Source organism: Chinchilla lanigera, unplaced genomic scaffold (assembly GCF_000276665.1).
Source record: "Chinchilla lanigera isolate Chin_1 unplaced genomic scaffold, ChiLan1.0 scaffold00011, whole genome shotgun sequence".
Classification (NCBI taxonomy): Eukaryota; Metazoa; Chordata; class Mammalia; order Rodentia; family Chinchillidae; genus Chinchilla; species Chinchilla lanigera.
This window is the reverse complement of record NW_004955412.1, coordinates 34,859,208-34,866,757: the sequence shown is the minus strand read 5'-3', so window position 1 is coordinate 34,866,757 and position 7,550 is coordinate 34,859,208.

Sequence of the window (7,550 nt, the reverse complement as noted above, 5' to 3'; positions counted from 1 at the left end):
TTTTTTTTTGGTTTTTTCTCCGGTACCGGGAACCGAACTCACGACCTTGCGCTTGCCAGGCAGGCGCTTTTGCCGCTGAGCTAAATCCCCAGCCCGAGAAATTTTATATGTATGTATATACAGGATAGTTAACATAGTTGATCTACTGTCTTCTATTTCTTTGCTGAAAGAAACTGTTAATGAATCCTTGATTGATGAATATTGCATGTCTCTATCTGTTTTCATGAGAAGCCACTTTGAAGATATCAATATGTAATACAGCAAGCGTTGTTAATTTCCTACCACTTTGTTTGTAACTCTGTATTGTTTGTAGTGTTCTTTTGCTATTTTGTAAAAGGTTGTCTGTCTGTTAATGTTTTCCTCCTTTTATTTTTAAAATAAAAAAATAATGTAAAGAACTTGGGTATAAAAAAATTAGGGTATTGGGATGGCAGTAAATAAGTAAATTTAGTTAAAAATTAATGCATATAGCTTAACACTTAAAAGCCATCTTAAAAGGACAGAAATGAAGTACATAACTTTCAAAATGGAAGAACAGGTGAGTGAGTGTCTTGCAAGGGACCTTGAATGTGAGGCTGAGTTATTTGCTGTTGACTGTGTAGGAGATGAGAGGAATAGAATGCTTTTTAATAGCAGAGGGTGTGGATGAAAACTAACCCTACATTGTTGCCCTGATCACTTGAGGCAAAATTAACTCACTCTGCTCTAAAATATTTTTGGAGTTATCTCTGTATTAGCATTGATCAGTTTATACATTCTTTATGCACATATGTATGTAGCATACAACTGTCTTTCTCCTGAACCTCTACTCCTACAGGGAAGGAGCATTTTGCAAATTTAAGTTGCTGGCCTTTGGTAGAGTGGAGAGGGCCTGGGTGCCCTGGCTTTCTTTGGGGCACTGTGGTTGTATTGCTACAGCACTTCATCACTCTTATGAAAGGTCTGAGGCAATTAACTTATAAAGGGAAAAGTTTTATTTTGACTCCTGGTTCTGGAGGTCCCATCCCATGCTCAAATGGTCTCATTGATTTGATTTTCCTCACGGCTGAAAGCACAGAGAAATAGTGGGTAGGGTTCAAACTTCCTTTGACGGCATGAGCCTCATGACTCAAGGCCTCTTATCAGGCCCCGCCTCCTACTGTCCGCACCACTTCCCAGAAGCGTTCCCCGGGGACCCAGCCAGACCATATGCCCTTGGGAATGTCCAACACACAACTGCAGCTGTGGAGTTTTGTGCCCCACCCAGCTTCTCACAGCAGCACGCATAGCTCTCTTCAGAAACAGTACAGGTGCTGTACTGTACTCCAGGTTCCTGGAGGGTGCTGCTCTGGTCATGCGCTCTGTCGTGCTTAGGGAGCTGGAAGCATCTAGCAGCTTCTGCCCCCAGAGTCCTGTAAGCCCAGGTCCTGCTTCTAGTTGGGCCCAACTCTGAGAGCCATTTTCCTTCTGAGTTCTAAGGGTCCACTGAGACTGAGACTTGCTTGAAAATGCATTATTGTTTGACTTTTTTCCCTTCCCTGACCTACTTCCTTCCCCTCCCCACTTTGTCCCATAATATGCACCCCACCTAGAACAGAGCTTACCACAAAGCATTCATCAAGTGCTTGCTTCACACTGGCTGCTTCCCCACTTCCCTGCCCTTCTTTCCCCTTTTCTTCCCTCCCACCCTTTCTCTCTCCCTTCTATCTAAACCGTGGAGTGAGTTAGTCACTATTTTCCCTATGTTAGGCTGGGAGGAAGAAGACTCAAACTCCACATTAAGTGGTGGCCCTTCACACAGTCCTTTTACTTCTCTTACATTGGTGTTCCTAACTTTTAAATGAGACTGATAGCATATATTTCCTTGTCCCTCGTAGGTATTCTGTGACTATTTAAATAAAACAACAGGCACATTTTGTAGGATTAGTGCTAGTGGCACACATTTGTGGAAGATTAGGAGTCCTTCATGGACACAGAGAAAGCTCTCCAGACACTTGTGCCTGCCGCCTCCTGGCCAGTGCCCCTCCTGTGGCAGGTGTGGGTGGCCAGAGCTGGGAGAAACCTGTGGGTGAGTATGGAGGCTGCCTGGCTCCCTCCGCACTGTCTGAAAAGTATTAACAACTGTGGCAGGGAGGATTAGCCATATGCCACTTAATTCCTGTTAATCAGGATTGAGGGGGAGCTTGGGCTTGTAAGTAACAGATGAGCCGGCGGCTTCCCCGCAGGCCCGGCTGTGCTTGCAGACAAGCTGGCTCAGCCGCACATCAGGCCTGGCTAGGCTCCTGCTACCGCCAGCCTCCTTTCCTTTTCCACTTTCTCTACTCCTGTCCGCTGGAACACCAGGCTCCCTTTCCTCCTGCCTCGTATCATTTCTGTTCTTCCCTTGTGCTGAGTTAGTGATTTCTCATTACATTCTTTTGCTTCTGTTCTCTCTAGCTTACTCTGGTTTGTATTCTTTCCTGATTGTGTATATCCACCTGTATGTCCTTCTTTTCTTGTTGCTTGTTCTTCAGTATTCCTTTATACACACACCCGCAAACACAGACTTATGCACATGTACCTTCTCTTTCTTGCATCAACAAACATGCTAGTCAGAGTTCAGATGTCAGAGGCAAGCAATTCCTCTTGGCCCTTACTGAGCACAGCTCCTCCTGGGTGTGTCTCCCTCACAGAACATTCCAAACCAAAGGCTCCCTCTTGAGTATGTTTTGCAGTCTAGTTGGCAGGAGAGGTTGCAGCAGGACTCTTCTAGAACCTCTCCTCCAGCTCTCCACACTGAGCTCAGAACCAGTGTGTAGGAGAGGAAAACAAGCACCCCGCTCCAAAGTCAAAGGTGCTGGCCCTCCAGCTGTGTTCCTCTTTTTCTTGTTCCATCACACTACAGCAATCCTGGTGTGTGTGCATTGTGTCAAATCTCTGCCTTTCTTGCTTGCTTTTTTTTTTTTTTTTTTTGGAGACAGGGTCTCACTATTCAGGTTCAGGTTGGCCTTGAACTCACTTTGTAGCCCAGGATGGCCTTGAACTCTTGGTGATCCTCCTGCTTGAGCCTCCTGAGTCCTGGGATTATAAGCATGTGCCACCACACCCAGCTTGTGTCTGCCTTTCTGTATGAGGCAAATGTGCATGTCTGTCTGTACGATGCCTGTGTGAGGAGATGTACAGAGAGTGCAAGTGGCTGAGTGCGGGATGCGTGGCTGAGATGAAGACGGAGAGATGGCACCTGCACATAGCTGTGTTTTTCAGCAGCATTTTGCAGAAAAACTATTGAGAAGTGTCTGGAAAAGGACATTGGAAGGAAGGTCTATTTAATGATAGCTGGGAACTAAGTGGGAGAAAATTTTCATTTGCATGGTCTTTGTGTAGGAAGGGTTTTGGCTGAAGAACAGAAAGGAAGCTTTCCTGTGTTTCTTAGAAGCATCCAAACCCTCTCCCAGGATAGTCCCTTAAAATATCCAATTTTAGGGCAGCAGCAAGTGTTCATGGTGTGGCTTCCCTCCAGAACTGGTCTTGTTCCCAAGAAGCTCATTAAATGACTACTAAAAAACAAAAAAGCACATTTGACCTTGGTCACCAGTTACTCCAACCTCAAGGACACAGAGAGACTTCCTCTGCTGCTCACTGGCAGATGTTCTCAGCTCTTTGCACAACTGAGGAAAGGTTTCTCAGAGCACCGCACAATGGCAGTGGCCCCACTCTAGATCACAGACAGCTTACGAAAGGAGAGGAGAGCAAAGAGAAAACACTGCTTCTGTGAGTCTTCTCCACGTTTTAGGATCCTACCAGCAAGCCCTGATCATAGCCTTCTTAGGAGAAGATAGTTTGTGTCCACAGCAGCTGCTAGGAAACAGGAAGGATACCATTCTTGTCCTGGGCCTCCATTTCCCCAGCCTCGCTGCACCACCTTGTGGTCAATTCCTACTATTACAATTCCTTATTCCTTCCCAGCCCTTCTCTGACAAGCCCTTTAGTGCCAAACACTCCCTTTAAACAATTGGTTGTTCTGTGTTCTGTGTGCAACTGCTTGAGGGGAATCCAGTGTAAGGCATCCCTACATTTCAAGAGCTGGCAGTCATAAACACCCTACGGCATGGACTCGAGCCCAGGGCTTGATAACCCCGGGCTCATGCACAGGGTCTCAGGTCAATATGTTTGAGTGAGGAGGAAGAAAGGAGAGCAGTCAGGAATTCTAAATATTCACTCTGACCCAGAACAGCCACGATGAGACCTTAGCTCAGTCTGTTAGGATGGCTTTCCATACTCTTTAGGAGGACTTAAGCACTGCTTCCCAAAGTGCAGAAGGGTGCAGCAGCCTGGTTTACCAGCCTGGGCCCTGCCTGCTTTGCCCCGAGAAACTGTCTGGGGGTGGGAGAGCCACCCTCCCCCAGCAGGAAGGGGGACCCTAGCATCCCACAGAGAGACACGTGTGTGCTTCTTGTCCAAAGACCACTGAAGCTGAGTTCAGAAGACTTGCCCTCCTACTAACTCTGACTTTGAGAGACTTGCTTGACCACCTGGGCCTCACTTTACGTTTAAGAGCGTCTGAAAGGCCTCCTGTGCATGCTTCAGTCAGATGCACATTTGGACTCCCCTGAACAGGCATCGCTGGCTCCTGCTTTGCTAGTATCATTCTTTTGACTTGGAATGCCTTCCCCATCCCATCTGTGCCTCTAAATCCTACTTATCCTCAAGGCTAACTCAAACTGTGCTCCCTCCGTGGGGGTTCTGATCTTCCTACCTGGTGATTTCCCTCACCTTCTCCGAAAGCCCTCCTTGGGATGGCATGGAGCTTGATTTTGGCACATTACCCAGAGCTTGGGACTACATTCCTGCCATCTGCACCTTCACTGCAGGGCCCTTACCAGGCGTGGATACCAAGTACACTCATCTTCATGCAGTTGCTGGTGCTGTGCTGTAGCCCTACTAGGTAATGGGCCAGATCTCTTATTGAACAAAAAGAAATTGCTCCCTTTTTCAAAGTTCAACTTAACTGTGATTTCTCCAGCAGGCGTCCACTATTCCAAGGTGGCTGGCATGCCTTCTTGCTGCTTCTAGAATATGTGATACTTCTACCACACTGCGTATCACACTTACTGCAGCCTTTTCCACTGGTTTTCTGCCACTGGACAGTAATAGCTCCTGAGGAAACAAACTGTCTGATATCTGCAGGACCTGTAGCAGGCAAACAGTAGGAGTCCAGAAACTGTTTGATGAGTAAATAGATCCATCAATGATTAGATGAGTAGACGCATGGAAATGGGAAAGGAGAGCGGGGCTACAGATGATCTTGGAGATTCCTTTAATTCCAATGTTTTAAGACAATGAATCTTTAAGCCTTTTTTAATTATTATTTTAAAAGGAAAGTAGTCCAAGTTATTTGGAAAACAATAGGCTGGTAGGGTCAAATGGTGATTTTTTTAAAAAAGGGACATTGTTTTGCTTTTTTGAGAGGCCTGCTTCTCCCAGTCTATGGGGAATCTCATGTTCCCTGGACTAAGCCTGGCCCACAACTTGGCAAGATCTTTGGGGTGTTCATTTTTGTCACCCAGCCCCAGTAGGAGGGATGGTGGGTGGAAGGGGAACTGTTTTGGGAAAGAGTGTTGGGGAGTGTTTATGTGTGCGATGAGTCAGGGCCACAGGAGCTAGGAGCCTTCCTCCCTGCCCGCCTCCCTGTGGGGGTAGTTCTCACCAGCCGACGGTGGAGGGTGGAGGATCACCAACTGTCTTTGGAAAGTTTGGAAAGTTTTCTTAGTCATAACTTATACCAAGTCAGCTGGAGCTTTATGTAACTGGGACTCACTCTACAGATGAACAGGGGCGTGATGGCATCAGAGTGCTTGCCAGTCGTTCTGCAGTAGCTCTCACCTCTCTGTCCCTGTCTCACGGCTTTGTCCCGCGTGCAGCACTCCTGATCTGAAGGCCACAGATGCTTGGACTCCACTGAGAGACAGTTCAGGTTGCTTTAATGAAGCCCAGGGGAAATGTGCAGTGCCCTAGGGCCCACCCCTTACCTTTTTCAGTTCAACTGTAATAGGGAAGTGAGCAAGGCCAGCTCTACATGGCCAGAGGCCTCCTGGGGGTGCCCAGGCTGAGCTACAGGTGCCCTTTCCCACTGCAGTTCCCCTACATGCTGCCAGCAGAGGCAGGCTATCTCTATTCTCTTATCTCCTTACTCTGAGCTGTGAGAGGCATCACCAGGCTTCTTGTCTCTGACACTGAAGCCAATTTGCCTATCACACACTGAGTTCCACCACTGACAACTTCAGATACAGCCCAAAAGATATATGTATGTGAGCATGTGTGTATAAACAAAAACCATACTCAGAGAGAGAAACAGGCAAGGGAGAGAAGAGGTTTCCTATCTGGAAGGAACAAGAACGCCTGTAACACACCGGGTGAGAAGACCTGGTGCTGTCGCCAAGGGAAGCAATAGCAAAGCCAGGAACCTGTGCAGTGTTCGGGGCCTTTCTCAGGGCTTCCCCAAGGCAGCAGAAGGTGTGCTGGAAGAACCTAGGCTTACCCTCCTGTGCTGCAAGCTGGAAGGACAGTGGTTCTTTCTTGAGCTTCAGGTCCAAGGAGCTGGGGTGTACCTTTGGGAAAGGTCAGGTGGGGCATTGATCTTGCTGGGGGCAGGATGCTAAAGCAGAGACATAGCAGCATCCTGCTCAGCTATCCACCAGGACAAGGAGTGGAAGGAATGGATGCATTTGTGAAACCAAGCCTGCTAATGAGGATGCGTTTGCTGGCAGTGAGGATGGTCACTGTGGCCCAGTGGCCCAGAAAGGAGAAAGTTCCTCTGGACAGAGTTATAAGGTCAGGCCTTTGTCAATGAGCAAGAAAAGAGCTGAGCAGGGAGGAGCAGCTAGAGGTGCCCAGCATCCTCCTGCCCAGTGTTACAGCCCTAGCTCTTCTTCAATGCCAGGAAGTCCTGTGGATCAGATGCCAGAGCAAGTGCCTCTAGGGGTGTGGTCAAGCCTGAGCGAGACTGGCCAAGCAAAGAGCTAGGTGGGGGCTGGGAGGGAGGTTGTGGTTGAGGCTGGAGTGTCCCCAGGCTGGGTCTGTCTCCACCCTCAGAGTTCTGAGCCATAGTGGCCTGACACTGGGGCAGCCAGTGGACGGGGAAAAGGATGATGAGAGTGCTCAAAGCAAGAGAAGACGCAATGTCTTCCCCACTTGGGTGATTTGGTGACACCATTCCACGTCCCATTGAATTGGATGTTGAGGCTGAAGCTGCCTCTGAGCCCAGGAAGAAGGAGAGCGAGCTAGTAAGACAGAGAAAGAACAGAAGTTCCCCAGTGCATCACCAGGTGCCAGGAGGGGACAGCGTGGCGGCGCCGGAGGCTGCAGCCCAGGGCAAAGGCAGGGCGGATTTGTCTGAAATGAGATCTTTATTCAGGCAGTTGCCTTTGCTTCTGGCTTGTGCTAAGACTGTTTTAAACTCTTCTCCTCTCCTCACATGCTGAGCCCAAGTCTCTGGAATGTCATGCCCTCCCACGCCCCTCCTGCCTGCCTTAGCATTGGGGACATTTTCCATTGTTTCTGAAAGATAATTTAAGGCTTGAGGAAAGTCTCCA